We start from the raw sequence: 16,018 nt of genomic DNA on the forward strand, positions 1-16,018 counted from the left end.
TTTTTCTTCTTTCCTATCCTTATAACTTTTACTTCTTTTTCTTGTCTCATGACTTGTGTAGGGCCCACAATGTAATGTCTGCTTAAATTGGTGATAGCAGACATTCTTTTCTCATTCTGATTCTGAGGTGGAAGGCTCTCAATATTTCACCCTTAACTAATGATGTCAAGTCATAGAGGCTGCTTTTAGGCAGCAGGCTTGAGCAGTGGAAATCTGAGCAAGGCTAAAGGGCCCCCGCGACCCTGTGCTGATGCAAACAGGCTCATAGGTCATCAGCCCTAACTGACCAATGGCTACTTACAACCAGGTACAGTCCCTAAGCTGACCAGAAAAGGGAACATTCCAACCATCCCCATACTCCTTCAGGCCGTCCGATAACTACAGTCTCTCACCACCGCCTCCTGGGAGACAGACTCCCCTCTGCTGTCCTGCCCGCCACCCCCCTGCAGTGCATTCAGGAAACTTCCATCCCCTGTGTTCTGCCCTGGGTGAACCCTTTCACAATGACGCTGCCAGCCCCCTGTCCCATCGAACATCCCACATGTGGACCAGTCTTTCTTTATTTTTTTAATTTAAATTTTAATTAGTTAACATACCCTCTTTTTAAAATAAAAACTAAGGAATTCTTTCTATGCCTAGTTTGCTACTTAAAAAATGGTGGATGGATGTTGATTTTTATCACATGATTTTTTATAAGTTGAGGGGTAACTACGTTTGCTCCTTTATCTGCTAATATAATGAATTGCGTTGCTTAATTTAAAGAAAAGTAAACAAGCTTCTAAACCCAATTTAGTCATAAGATCATATTCTTTTTATATATTGCTAGATTTGATTTGCTAATATTTTCTTGAGAATTTTCCTATCTATGTTCATGAGAGAGATTTGCCTGTACTTTTTCTTTTAAATCAATGTCCTTATCAGGTTTTTATTAACAAGGATGTGTTTGCTTCATTAAAAAAAAAAAACAACAACACAGATGAGACACATTCCCTCCTTTGTTTTTCTATTCTCTGGAAAAGTTTGTGCAAGATCACTATTATTTCTTTACCTAAATTTTGGATGTAATGTTAGGTAGAATTCACTGGTGAAGTCATCTGAACCTCAAATTTTTCTTTGTGGGGAGGCTTTTGATTACAGATTCAATTTCTTTAGTAGATATCCAGATATAAAACTATCTAGATTTTGTATTATTTCTCACAACAAAATAATTTTTTAAATTTGCATTTATTTCTGGGAATTTGTTGAATTTCATCTATATTTTCATTTTATTAACATAAAGTTCATAATATTCTCTTATTAATTTTTTATTATATGTAAGATCTATAGTAATACCCCCTTTTCATTCTTTTTATTAAATTTGGGGACTGGAGTGCCTGGGAAGCCGAGGTGTCCAACTCTTGGTTTTGGCTCAGGTCACGATCTCAGGGTCGTGAGATCAAGCCCTGTTTGGGCTCTGTGCTAAGTGGGGAGTCTGCCTAGAGATTCTCTCCAGTGGCACCTCTTCCCCTCTCAAATAAATAAATAAAATCTATAAAAATTTATAACTGGGGACTATAATGGGGAATGAAGGTTTACAAAAGATGCAAAGGGAAAAGCTCAAAGTCTCCGGGATAACCCTCTTCCCCTCCCACCCCTTCCCTTCAGTTGGGGACCTGGGGTAACCTCCTCTTGGAGGTGGAGACCGAGATCCCAAGAACAAGTCAGTTTCATCCTGGGCTCCATTTTTTTCATGCAGGTAAAATCAGGAAAGAGGACTTGAAGTAGAAGAGAAAAACAAAAACAAAATATGGGGTAGTAAAATGAGTGAGAAGTGGGAGAGACCATTCCTTCCTCCCTTTATCTTGTGGATAGGGTAGGATTTAAATAGTGGATATGTTTTTGGTAGTGATTTGTTATAATTGTTGTTGCTTGTTTGTTTGATTGGTTTTTAATGCCCAAGGTCCAGGCAACAGGTAGAATGATGCAGTTAAGCCGATTGTAGGGATGGGATTGGGCTAGGGAAACACTGGGTCATTTTTTAAAAGTTATAATTGACTTAAAACATTATATTAGTTTCAGGTGTACAACATAATGACTTGTTATTTGTAAATATTGCAAAATGATCATCACCATAAATCTAGTTAACACCCATCACCACACATAGTTACAAATTGTTTTCTTGTGTTAAGAATTTTAAGATCTACTCTCTTAGAAACTTATAAATACATAGTACATGACTATAGTCACAATAACTGTCACCATAATGCTGTACATTAAATCCCCAGGACTTATTTCTTTTATAACTGAAAGTTTGTACCTTTTGACCTCCTTCTACCCATTTGTCCACCCACCACCCCCATCTGTGGCAACCACTGATCTGTTCTCTGTATCTATGAGTTTGGTTTTTGTTTGTTTGTTTCGATTTCACATATAAGTGAGATTGTGTGGTATTTTTCTGTCTCTGTCTGATTTATTTTACTTAGCATAATGCCCTCAAGGTCGACGCATGTTGTTGCAAATGGTAAGATTCCCTTCTTTTTTGTGGCTCAATAATAGTCCATTGTGTGTGTGTGTGTGTGTGTGTGTGTGTGTGTGTGTGTGTGTGTATGTATATATCACTTCTTTATCCATTCATCCATCAATTAACATTGTTTCCATGTCATGCCATGGTAAATAATGCTGCAAGGAACATGGGATGCAGATATCTTTTCAAGTTAGTATTTTCATTTCCTTTGGGTAAATACCCAGTAGTGGAATTACTGGATCATCTGGTAGTTTTATCTTTAAGTTTTAGAGGAAACTTTGTATCATTTTCCACAGTGGCTGCATCAGTTTACATTCCCACCAACAGTGCCCAAGGGTTTTCTTTTCTCTACATCTTCACCAACGCTTACTTCTTGTCTTTTTGATAGTAGCCATTCTGACAGGTGAGAGGTGGTCTCTCATTGTGGTTTTGATTTGCATTTACCTGATGATGATGAGTGAAGTTGAGCATCTTTTCATGTGCCATTGGCCATCTGTATGTCTTGTTGGGAAAAGTCTCTCTTCACATCGTCTGGCCATTTCTTAATCAGATTGTTTGCTTTTTTGCTTTTGAGTTGTATAAATTTTTATTTATTTTAGAGAGAGAGGGAGAACACAAGCCGGGGGGGGGGGGGCGCAGAGGGAGCAAGAGAAGCAGACTCTATGCTGAGCGGGGAGCCCAGGGCAGGGCTCCATCTCCAGGGCTGGAGATCATGACCTGAGCTGTAACCAAGAGTTGGACGCTCAACTGACTGAGTCACCCAAGTGCCCCTAGTTATTTATATATATTTAAATATCAACTCCTTATTACATGTATTATTTGCAAATATTTGCTCTCATTCAGGTTTCCTTTTCATTTTCTTGACAGTTTCCTTGGCTGTGCAGAAGCTTTCTAGTTTGGTGTAGTCCTACTTGTTTAATTTAACTTCTGTTGCCTTTGCTTTTGGTGCCAAATCCAGCACTCATCACCATGACCGGGGTCAAGGACTTTACCACCTGTGTTTTCTTCCAGGACTTTTATGGTTTCAGGTCATACATTCATGTTTTTAGTCCATTCTGAGTTGATTTTTGTGTGTGGTGTAAGAAAGGGATCCAGTCTCATTCTGCTGCACTTCGTTGTCCAGTGTTCCCAGCACCGTTTGTAAAGAGACTGTCCTTTCCCCACTGTGTGTTGTTGGCTCTTTTGTCATTAATTAATTGGCCGTATGCGGCTGGATTTATTTCTGGACTCTGTTCTGTCCCATTGGTCTCTGTGTCTGTTTTATGTCAGCACCACACTGTTTTGATGACTACAGCTCTGTAATATGGTTTGAAGTTAGGGAGCATGGTGCCTAAGATTATTTTGACTATTCAAGGTCTTTTGTGGTTCCATACAAATTTTAGGATTGTTTGTTTTATTTCTGTAAAAAATGCTATTGGAATTTTAAAAGAGATTGCATTGAATCTGTAGATCGCTTTGGATATTATGGACATTTTAACAGTATTAATTCTTCCAATACATGAGCATAGAATGTCTTTCCATTTATTTGTGTCATCTTCACTTTCTTTCATCAGTGTCTTATAGTTTTCAGTGTATAAGTCCTTGGTTAATTTTATTCCTAGGTATTTTATTCTTTTTCATGCAATTGCAAATGGAATTGTTTCTTTAGTTTGTCTTTCTGATAGTTTGTTATTGGTGTATATAAACACAACATATTTTTTGTATGTTGATTTTGTATCTTGCATCTTTACTGAATTCACTTATTAGTTCTAACAGTTGTTTGGTGGAGTCCTTAGGGTTTTCTGTATGTAATGTCATGTCATTTGCAAATATTGACAGTTTAACTTCTTCCTTTGTTTTTTTTTAAGATTTTTTAAACTTATTTGACAGAGAGAGCACAAGCAGAAGGAGAGAGAGGGAGAAGCAGGCTCCCTGCTGAGCAAGGAGCCCAATGTGGGACTCAATCCCAGGACCCTGAGATCATGACCCGGGCCGAAGGCAGCCGCTTAACTGACTGAGCCACCCAGGCGTCCCAATTTACTTCTTTCTTTTTGATTTGGATGCCTTTTATCTCTTTTTCTTGCCTAATTACAGTGGCTAGGACTTCCAATATTATGCTGAATAAAAGTAGCAAGAGTGGGCATCCTTGTCTTGTTCCTGATCTTAGAGGAAAAGCCCTCACATTGAGCATGATGTTAGCTGTGGGCTTGTCACATACGGCCTTTCTTATGTTGAGGTATGTTTCCTTGCTACTCACTGTGTTGAGAATTTTTATCGCAAATGGATGTTAAATTTTGTCAAGTGCTTCTTCTTCATCTATTGAGATGATCATATAATTTTTATTCTTCATTTTATTAATGTGGTGTATCACACAGATTGATTTGTGGATGTTGAACCACCATGGAATCCTTGGAATAAATCCCACTTGATTGTGGTGTATGACCCTTTTAATGTACTGTTGAATTTGGTTTGCTAATATTTTGTTGAGGATTTTACTTCTTTTTTTAAAAATTTATTTATTTGACAGACAAAGAGAGATAGCGAGAGAGGGAAAACAAGCAGGGGAAGTGGGAGACGGAGAAGCAGACTTCCCGTGGAGCAGGGAGCCCGATGCGGGGTTCGATCCCAGGACCCCGGAATCATGACCTGACCCGAAGGCAGACGCTTAATGACTGAGCCATCCAGACGCCCCAAGGATTTTGCTTCTATGTTCATCCTTTTTCATTATTGAAATTGGCTATTTGTATCTTCTCTCTTTTTTCTTGAATAGTTATACCGGGAATATCTCAATTAATTGTTTCAAGGAAAAAATTTTTCACTTTTTTGCCTTCGTTAATCCTCTCTTGTGCATTTATTTTCTACTTTTATTTATTTTTTTATTCCTTTTACTTTCTTGGAGTTTAATTTGCTCTTTTTCCACCTAAATTCTTGAGAGGAATTCTTATATCATTTGTTTTCAGTGTTTCTTCTTTTGTATGTGTACATTTAGAACCACAGGTTTTCCTTAAGGCATGAGTTTAGTTGCATCTCATGAGTTTTCACATGCTGTATTTTAATTATTCTTTATTTTTAAGTGTATTTTTTTCACACAACTGTTTAAAAATGTTAAAAACAAAACAAAACAAACCCATTTTTTAACTCACAAGAGATACAAAAATGAGATGTGAGCTGAATTTTCTCATAGGTGATGGTTTGCCAGCCCTTGAGATAGCATGTAGTTTATTGAGGCTGGCTCTTTAACTCAGTGTACTGTATGTGAGATTCATCCATGTGGCAACATGTCTTGGTAGTCTGTTCCTTTTTGTTGCTGAATAGTATCCCATTATGTGGATGTTATATGATGATGCTTAACTTGCTTTGTTCACTTAATAACCAATATGTTTTGGACACTTTTCCCTGTTGGTGTATATAAATAGATCTCATTCTTTTTACCTTCATCATTGCAGAGATGTACCACAAGTTATTTAACCAGTGCCCTACTAATGCAAATTGGATTATTCCCATTTCCCCCCCTACTATAAAGATTGCTGTAGGAAACAACCTGATACATGAGAATGTTTATGGTCAGATCAGGGACTTACTCATGTTACTTCCACTCAGAATTGTGTGGTCAACCCTAATAGTAGGAAAAGGTGGGAGATATAGTCCAGCCCTGTGTCCAGGAAGGCAGTCTGCTACCATCATTCGGGTTTTCTACTTTATAAGCTAGAGTGCCACACTGTTTGCAGTTCCTTTACCACTTCCCAAGTTACTGGGCTCAGCACAGAGAGATTGTTTCATAAATGTATAATGCGACTACTGCATTCCACCCTGGGAATCCCTGACTCCCAGGATATTTTGAAGTTTGCACACATTAATGTTCACTCTGTGCTGTGAAGTTCTATGAATTTTTTGACAAGTGCATAATGTCATGCATCTACCTACTGCCCAGATCTTGGTTTCTAGTGTTTTCACAAATAAAAGGGACCAGCCTCCTTGGCTTATTTTCGGATTGGGGTAGAAAATAGGCAAGATGAGCCTGGAGCATTTTATTGTGCCAGCAAGTAAGGAAGTGTTCAAAACAAATTAAAGAAACAAACTCCATAATGATCAGGTTATGTATGCCAAAGGGACATGGGAGCCAAAAGAAAGAACTCTCAATGCCAAACCTGGGAAAATTTGAGCAACAAAATAAAGTAGTATTGAATATAATCCAACATATAAAGCAAAGCCCATGAATTCATACTGATATAAATAATTGCATAAATAATAAGTGGATAAAAATAATAATTAATAATAAATGGGAGACAAATATCCCATGCAAAAGAATTCCAAATAATTTATGCAGATACTCCACCCTCAAGGAGGTGGAGCATAACCCTACACTCTTTAAGTGCGGGCTGTACAGAGGGACCTCCTTCCAAAGAGCACAGGACGAAGGGGGGACCGTGAGCAATGGCACAGCAATGGCCACAGACAGGCACACCACAGCCAGGCAACCCAGCTCAGCATCACGGTGGCTCAGCATCACGGTGGCACGTCATGCCAATCGTGTGCACCTGACACGACATGAAGACGGTGGCACTTTGCCTCTGCGCTTTTCCTCCCAAACGCCACAACCCCAGCCTAATCGTGAGAAAAACAGCAAATTCCAACACTGCGTCACCCTAGCCGTCCAGCCCAAGATACCTGACTGGTCCTCCTCCAAGCTGTCAAGGTCATCAAAAACAGAAAGTCTGAGAAGCTGTCACAGCCCAGAGGGGCCTCAGGAGACAGGACGACTGAATGTCATGTGGGGTCCTGGGTGAGGTCCTGGAGTAGGAAAGGACATTAGGGGGAAACTGAGGAAGTCTGCATAAAGTGTGCACTTCAGTTAAGAATGATGGATCAACTTGCCATTTGCAATGACGTGGATGGAACTGGAGGGTGTTATGCTGAGCGAAGTAAGTCAATCAGAGAAAGACATGTATCATAGGACCTCACTGATACGAGGAATTCTTAATCTCAGGAAACAAACTGAGGGTTGCTGGAGTGGTGGGGGGTGGGAGGGAAGGGGTGGCTGGGTGATAGACATTGGGGAGGGTATGTGCCGTGGTGAGCGCTGTGAATTGTGCAAGACTGTTGAATCACAGATCTGTACTTCTGAAACAAATAATGCAACATATGTTAAGAAAAAAGAAAAAGAAGAAGATAGCAGGAGGGGAAGAATGAAGGGGAGTAAGTCAGAGGGGGAGACAAACCATGAGAGATGATGGACTCTGAAAAACAAACTGAGGGTTCTAGAGGGGAGGAGGGTGGGGGGATGGGTTAGCTTGGTGATGGGTATTAAAGAGGGCACGTTCTGCGTGGAGCACTGGGTGTTATACACAAACAGTGAATCATGGAACACTACATCAAAAACTAATGATGTAATATATGGTGATTAACATAACAATAAAAAATTAAAAAAAAGAATGATGGATCAATATTGGCTCATTAATTGTGACAAATGTACTATACTAATTGTATTAGTCAGGGTTCTTCAGGAAAACAGAATTAGCAGGATACAGATAGTTACAGTTGCAGACTTACTATGAGGAATTGGCTCACACGACTGTGGAGACTGAGAAGTCCTAAGATCCGCAGTTGACAGCTGGAGCCGTGGGAGACCTGATGGTGAAGTTCCAGTTTGAAAGTTACAGGCTTAAAACCCTAAAAGAGCTGATGTTTCAGTTTGTGTCTGAAGGCAGGAAAAGATCCATGTCCCACATGAAGCAGGCAGGAGGAGTTCCCTCTTTCTTAGGGAAGGGACAACCTTAAAAACAAAACAAAACAAAACAAAAAACAAACCCCAACAAAACCAGCCTTCAACTGATTGGATGAGGCCCACCCATACTGGGGAGGGTCATCTCTTTCATTCAGTCCACTGATGCACATATCAATCTCATCCAGAAATACCCTCAAAGACACCTCTGGAAAAATGTTTGAGTGAAAGTCTGGGCACTGTATTGCCCATTCAAGTTGACACATAAATTAACCATCATGCACAATGTTACTAATAGGGGAATTTGATGTAGGTTATATGTGAACTCTGTGCTATCTTCAGAATTTTTCTGTAAATCTAAAACTGTTCTTTAAAAACTAGTTTTTAAAATGCCAGCAGGATTTGAAACAAGAAAGATTCTCTTGCTGGCCTTGGAGTAGCAAACAGCATGTTGTGAACTACTTATTGAGGGAGCTCTGTGGCAAGAGTCTGAGGGTGCTCTCTAGGAGCTGAGGACAGTCCCCGGCCGACAGCCAGCCAGAAGTCAGGACTTCAGCCCTACTCCCTCAAGGCTCTGAATTCTGCCAACAAGCAGTGCCCTTGGAGGAGGACCCTGAGCCTCAGATGTGCACCGTGGCCCCATGACCCCTGATGTGAGTGAGTGAGACCTGAGCAAAGGACCAGCAACCCACATCTGGACTGCTGACCCTGGAAAACACTGAGATTACGAGCACACTGTTCTGACCTGCTGGGTCTGTGACAGTTCGTTACACAGCAAGAGAAACTGATATATCAGGTAACAGTGGTGTGAAATGTTCTTGCTATTATGACCAATGACATGTCTGGGTTACATTAGGCATCATTTAATATGTTACATATTAAAGAAAAGAAAGTGTAATAAAGTTTTATTTTCATTGCCAAAGGTGAAAGGACAAAGCAGCCAAAGGACTTCTCTTCTGGGACTTTGGTGACTGTATTTGTCAGGGTTCTACCAGAGAATCAGGACCAACAGGATGTGTGTGTGGGGGGTAGAGATGGGGCAGGGGTTGGGAGGTTACTCTAAGGAATTGGCTCATATGATTGTGCAGACTTGGTGAGTCCAAAATGTGCAGGGTGGGCCAGCAGTCTGGAGGCCCAGAGAGCAGCTGATGTGGCTTGAGTCCAAAGGCCATCTGCTGGCAGAATATTCCTTCTTGCTCTGGGTAAGTCAGTCTTTGCTCTGTTAAGGCCTTCAACTGATTGAATGAGGCCCACCTACACTGGAGGGTAATCTGCTTTACTCAGAGTCCACACATTTATATATTAATCTCGTCCAAAGATCACCTTCACAGGAACATCCAGAATGTTTGACCCAATATCAGGGCACAACAGCCCTGCTGAGCTGACACATAAAATTAGCTATCACACCAAAGAACAGTCCAGGTTGTAAATTGCTGCCTGTGGAGTGGCACCAGAGTGTCTTGGGCATGTCCCACATGGGAAGGGCCTCTTTGAGAGCAGGGCTTCAGGGCAGCAGAGTGCAGATGTGGGCTGAGGAGGGGGCAACTGGCCCCTCCATGCGATCTCTACCCATGAGCTCTGAGTTTTCAGTAAATGCTGCTACACATAAGAAACACTTAGTGGAAGTGTGTCTTTGTAGATAAGAGGAAGAGGCTGAGTTTTGTGGTCTGGGTGAGAGTTGGATCTTTCTGGAAGTGGACATTTAGTTTTGAATGAAATAGCAGGAAGCATCCATTTTTATATGACTAGAAATGGTTCTTAAACATGTCTGTGCATCACAGTTCCTTAGGAGGGCTATTGTGACAGTGGACTGTGGGACTGCCACAGAATTTCTAATTGATTTCTAACAAGTTTCCGGGTGATACTGATGCTGCTGGTCCAATGCTTTATGTGATGAAATAGATTTGCAATAAAAATGATATGCAAATGTTTGGGGTGCCTGGGTGGCTTAGTCATTTGAGCATCCAACTCCTGATTTCAGCTCAGGCCATGATCTCGGGGTCGTGGGATCCAGTCCCACGTCAGTCTCTGCACTCAATGTGGAGTCTGCTTGTCCCTCTCCCTCTGCCCCTCCCTCTGCTTGTGCTCTGTCTCTGTCTCTAAAATAAATACATAAATAAATACAATTTTAAAATAAATAACATGCAAATGTTTGCCTGCATGTGCATTTTTTCTGGGTCCCTGATGCTGAGAACCTGTGCCTCGCTGTCAGTGCCTCTCTGCTTTCTCCAGCAGTTTCTGTGGTTCCAAGTATGGACACAGGGTGGTGCCCTGTGCCCACGGTGTCACCCCAGACCTTCCAGGTGGCCTGGCAGCTTTGAGTGGGAGGATGTGTGCAGGTGGCTGGTCTCTTCTACCCCAACGCCCAGGAGCAGTAAGGACAGGTCAAGGGCAGAGATAGGTATGTGCTGGGTGTGGGTGGACGAAGGAGATGATGGTGAAGATCCAGGTGACAGGGGTACTTCTGTCTTCCAGAGCCCTCAGGAGCTCTTCCTGAAGCCACTCCTGTCCAGAATAGGCCGGAACAGGCCTGGCTGACCCTGATCCCTGGGTCCTGCTCCCTCTCCAAGCCTTGGTTTCTCCTGCTGTTACAGGGGACTCATCTGGCCCTGCACCCCTCAGAGCCTTTCACTTTCTTGTTCATTGTGACACCTGCCCCCCTGCCCCCCGCACTTGGCCACCACTCCTTTCTCCCTGGGTCATTTCATTTTCCTTCCAAGTGGAAGAGGAGAATAGTCCAGGACACAGAGCAGTGGTCTGTGGAGGCTTAGTGTAGCCTCAGAGCAATGAAGGGAGAGGCCATGCCATCTGTGTGTGCTGGAGGCAGCAGGGATCTGCGTAGGGTTTGGTTTGAACAAGTGGTTCTGGGGACTAAAAACTCAGTCTGGTTGAGGTCTGAAGCTCACCAGTGGGTGGTAGAACCCCCGGAAGCTATGCGAGCACAGAAACAAGGAGGGTCGGTTTGTGCTCAGAAAGGTTGGAAAGGTTAGGCCTGTGGGAATGGATGAGAAGGGGTTGAAAGCAAAAGCTGGTGTAGCATAGAAGTTTGAGGGAGAGGCCTGGGACATTTCTCTCCCTTGGACCACAGTCCCCAGCCCCCCTGTCCTGGCCCTCACCAAGGCCTCTTCCATCTAGTAGCCCCCCACTCCTTATAACCCTGCCCCCCCCAAGCTGGGAAGGGTGGAGAAGGCCTTCCTTAGAACCAGGCCTGGGTGGCTGGGGACAGCAGGTCTTTTCTGTGAAAAAAGAAACACTGTAGGTTGCATGATTGATCGTCTGACCCACAGTCTTATTCCTGACTGGACCCCAAAGCTATAATTAAAGGTTTAGGCAGAAGGGATTACTCTAGAGGAGGGGCAGAGCCCCCCACGGCCTGAGGCTGGCATCGGGACTTGGGACTTAGCATTGCTGGAGATAACATTCAGGGCACACTCCCTCCTCCAGCTTCTGAGGGCTTGCCTTCTCTCTGGAAAACCAAGACGAAGGAAGACAGTGGGAGGCGGGGTGGGAAGCCCAGAAATGAGCCTCACATTTAGAACAAGCGTGGTTTCCAGGGAAGAACAAATGTAAAATCACGTTTCCCGTGCAATGTATTCAGATCATCAACTCACCGTTTCTAAACAGACGGACTGGGGCGTGATCATACCCTGTGAGGATGGTGACCATGGCTGAGTCTGGGGTCAGGTGCCCTGCTGCTCCTCAGCTACTGGCCTACACCCACGCTGATCAGGTCAGAGACAGCTAAAGGTGCACTCTGAGCTGTGAACTTTATCGCTGTGCACAGTAATCCAGGTCATTCTGACAGTAGAATGAAACCCTGCCATATTCCTACTCGTCTGACTCAACTGTGCACTCCTCAAGCCAAGCCAGTGCTGGCCATGGGATGGAAACTCTATTTGTCCTTCCAACCCCAGCCAGTCAGCCACCCCCTGCCCAACTCTCCTTCTTTCCCTCCCCATCCACCCTTCCAACACGGACTGAAAATCTGCCAGGCGCCAACAGTTCTGTGACGAACCCAACAAAGTCCGTGCCCTCATGGGGCTTATATTCCAGCCATGAAAGCAGACCGTCAGTAAGGTATGTCTGAGGAGAGGTCATTGGAACAGGACCTGAATGATTTGAAAACACGAGGCAAAGGCTGTCCAGGCAAAGGCACCAGTGTGGGGGGGAGTGAGGTGTGTCTGGAACGAGGCAGGGGGCTGGCATTAGGGGGTAGGGAGCAGGTGAGGGCAAGGTTAGACCATTCAGGCCTGGGAAGCCAAGGGAGGGAGGTGGGCCGAGCCTGTGGAAGAGGCTGAACAGCCTCAGTGGTAGGAGCTGGTTGTTCTCCAAGGCTGTCCTGGCTACTGGGTGGGGCAGTCTCAGAGGACACGTTCAAGGTTGGACTGGGTGAGGGTGGGGAATCGGCTTGGTGGGGTGTGGTGCTGTTGGTGACCTGGTGTGGAGTGTGAGCACCAGAGGGTGCTGCTCAGACATTTGACCTGAGCAGCTGGGAAGGGAAAGAGCAGGGGGACACACTGCAGGGCCTTGGGAACTCCACCAAAGGTGGGGATAAGGGTCAGCATCAGTACATCCTAAATATCATGATTGATAAGCAGCTGGGCTGTCACGGCCAAAAGGTGGAGAAGGTGGATGGAGAGATTGCAAAAGTCCTGGGGCTGTCGGGGGTCAGGCAGGATCTGGACAAGCTGGCAAAAAGACCAGGGGCTCGTCATCCAGTAACCAAGGACAGAGGGGCTGGAGAAGCTGCTGGGGACTTGAGCTTGGCATCTGACTCAGCCCAGGGGCTCAGGGCCGCTGCTCTCCTGGAGGGCAGTAACCGGGGTCAACAGTGGGTCACATCTGGTCACTTCCATTATCTCAAGGAAATCAGCAGCAGGTCTCTGACGAAGGTGTGTGTGTATGTGTAGGGGGCTGTTGGTACAGAAAGAAGGTGTGAAATAGTCTCTCAGAGAGCAGGAAAACAAATTTACTAGTAGATGTTTGCTGTGGGAAGAAATGAGTAACTCATTTTCTGTAGAAATAAGAGAAGAGAGGCAGGGAGGCTCTGAGCTCACACATGGCATGTGGGCAGGTTACAGGCTGATTACCCCAGGTCTGGTGGGTACCGTGGACCCAGCACATTTGGCCCTGGGAGCCTTTACCCGAATATGGGCCCAGAGGCAGTGGCCTAAGTGCCCCCTGGCCCCTGAACTCGCACTCACAAAGTGTCTGCTGACCTTCTTCCCACCTCAGTTTGTCCACGGTGCAATCGTGAGGGTCTCCTCTGGGAACTAAGGCTGTCGTGTCAGTGTTAGCAACAGCACCGCTGAAATCAGCAGGGAGGCTCTTCAGACTCACCACGTGCTGTGCCGGGGAGGAGCGGGGCTCTGAGAACACCCAGCTGGGTGTTAAGAATCAGAAGGCTGGGCAGCTCAGCCAGGAATTCCTAAGTTAGAGAATTTTAAAATAGCTCTACGCGGCATCGCCAGCTGACACTCCAGATACTTAAGATTCACTCTTAACTTAGGTCACTTTCCCCCTCTTGCATTCTCAAACTCTCTGACTCCCCTGGTACTGCTTCTTTGTTGAGTGCATTTTTCACAGAGAAATGAAGGCCCTTTGAAGAGAGGGCCAAGCCTGCCTGCACTGCGAAGGGCTCGAAGGCCCTCGGGTGCTACAGCAGGGACAGTGCCTGGAGGCTGCTGGCCTGAGGCTGGCTCTCACCCACTTCCAAGGGGGCGTCCTCTCTGCCAAGCACCATGACAAGAGGGGACAGCTGCAGCTCCCCTCCTTGAGCTATAAAAAGCCCCAACACCCGAGTGAGCAGATACACGAACTTTGCTGGACTCCAGGAGGAGCTCGGCTCAACTACCATGCTGAGATTAGCCTGTACCACCAGGCTGCTGCAGGCCCCTCTGGGGGGCTGGGTGGTTCCCAAGGTGCACATCTCTGCCAAGCCAGCCCGGACGCCCACTTCTCCCATGGTGAGTACCTCTGGTGCCGCAGGAGTGCTGACTTGAGCAGGGGGAGTGGGCAGTCCTGCAGAGTGCAGAAGATGAGGTGGGTTTGGGGGCAGCATACAGAAGGCCAGGCTGGTAAAGGCGGGGAGGAATATATTCTCAGGCCTGCAGCCTCTAGAGGTGATCCTTGTGCGAGAATGCAGTCCTATGGCTGGGACACTGTCCCTCCTCCAGGAAAGAGGTCCTTGCATCCATTGCCTGGAGGTCAGGCTCCCAAAGCATCCAGCAGAGTCAGTGAGGGGATGGTGGTCTCTCTGTTTTCAGGCCCCCATTTGCCTTCTGGCAAATGAGGGGTGCTAACAGCTGAGCCTGAAGGGCACTCAGTGTATATTCCAGCTTCGCCGCTCATTGAAGGGAAAGAATGGGCTGCTTTGAGGGTCCGTGAGAGCACAGGCAAAAACACAGACCTGTCACCCTCGCGCTCCAGGAGAGCAGACAACTACCTCTGTGTTAAGCATCAATAACCAAGGTCTAGAAGGTCATTTGTTCAAGGTCATATCACCGGTGAAGCTAAGATTTGAACCCAGCCTAGGGGCCCAGTTCTGGGCAATGTTACTCCGAATCCGCTAGAAGGCCAAGTCAAGAGGAAGAATTGGTTTCCGACCTGGCATTGGACTCTGTTTTAGAGAACAGGGAGGGATGATTGGGCCCGGGGCTCTGTTTCAGGAGGAATCCGAGTGAAGGGGATGTATAGCTGGTTCTTTGGAACCTGGCTCCAGGTGAGATGGCCTTTGTGTGCTTTGTGTGTGCATGCACACAAATGCACACGCAGTATGAGGAGTCCTATTTCCTCCAGCCAGGCTTCTGAGCAGGACTGCCATTTAGGGAAAAGGCCCTGCCCTTGTTTGTGGGACCCGAATCTCAGCTGTCTCTTCTGTCCTGCACAGCACCTGACACACATGTCTGCCAGTATCTGGAAGGGAGGGCACATGTTGCATCTGGTCAGAAGTTCAAGGTCGAGGGACACGTGGCCTGCCCAGGCTATGATAAGAGGTCCTGTTCCACAGAGACTGGGGCCCAGGGCTGCTAGTCTGGGTCTCTGTAGAGGCTGTCCACACTGATGACTACAGCAGCCCCTGCTCGTGCATTGCAGGCTCTTTCCACCTGACAAAAAAGAAGTCTGGGGCTGGGCTGAGGGTCCCATAAGAGCAGAGGGGGCAGGGGAGGATGTCTCTAACTCTGGACTGCTGCTCTGGTTAGAAGGCCTCCCACACTGCAGGACGAGGGGACAGAGGGGCAGGTAGACAGCCTTCCTCAGTGAGCCAGGAATGACCTGGTAATGGTCTGGTGGACTCACATGTGCTTTCCTCAACCCAGGAGCAAGCCACTGGGCTCTCTGTGCTGTTCCTCAGCTTCCTGATTCCTGCAGGCTGGGTCTTAGCCCACCTGGACAGCTACAAGAGAAGCTCTGCAGCATGAAGGCTCCGCAGCTTGGGCTCCAGGCACAGGGCCAACGGCCCCATTAAACCCCTCCCTCCACCCAGTGTTCACTTGGTGGTTGTGTCATTTGTGTACAAGCACCCCCCCCCCCCCCCCACCGGACACAGCACTGGGCTGAGGGCTGCTGGCTGGGGCACCGGGGCCCCAGATGGCCCTGGCTGGGTGGTAGTGGGTGGACACCATGTCTGAGCCACAACAGATAAGACTTGCTTCCTTGGACCCGTGCCCTGTATGTGCAAGGCTGCCCTTTTCCCAGGGTAGGAAAGGAGGGCTGAGGCCAAACCCCCACCAAGCCCTACCTCCCATCTCCTGCTTTCTAATCTCTTAGGCCCAGGCTTGACCTGGAAGCTAAGACTAAGGAAACAGGACCAC

At 46.0% G+C, this 16,018-nt stretch overlaps 1 long non-coding RNA gene across 1 annotated transcript; it reads left to right on the plus strand.

Moving 5' to 3' along the window:
* The first annotated feature begins 13,771 nt into the window (after positions 1-13,771).
* Positions 13,772-15,696, plus strand: LOC113914002. Its single transcript, XR_003517342.1, has 2 exons — positions 13,772-14,170; positions 15,524-15,696. It is a non-coding gene; the product is annotated as an uncharacterized LOC113914002 (long non-coding RNA).
* The last annotated feature ends 322 nt before the right edge of the window (positions 15,697-16,018 follow it).

This window comes from Zalophus californianus, chromosome 11 (assembly GCF_009762305.2).
Source record: "Zalophus californianus isolate mZalCal1 chromosome 11, mZalCal1.pri.v2, whole genome shotgun sequence".
NCBI classification, from domain to species: domain Eukaryota; kingdom Metazoa; phylum Chordata; class Mammalia; order Carnivora; family Otariidae; genus Zalophus; species Zalophus californianus.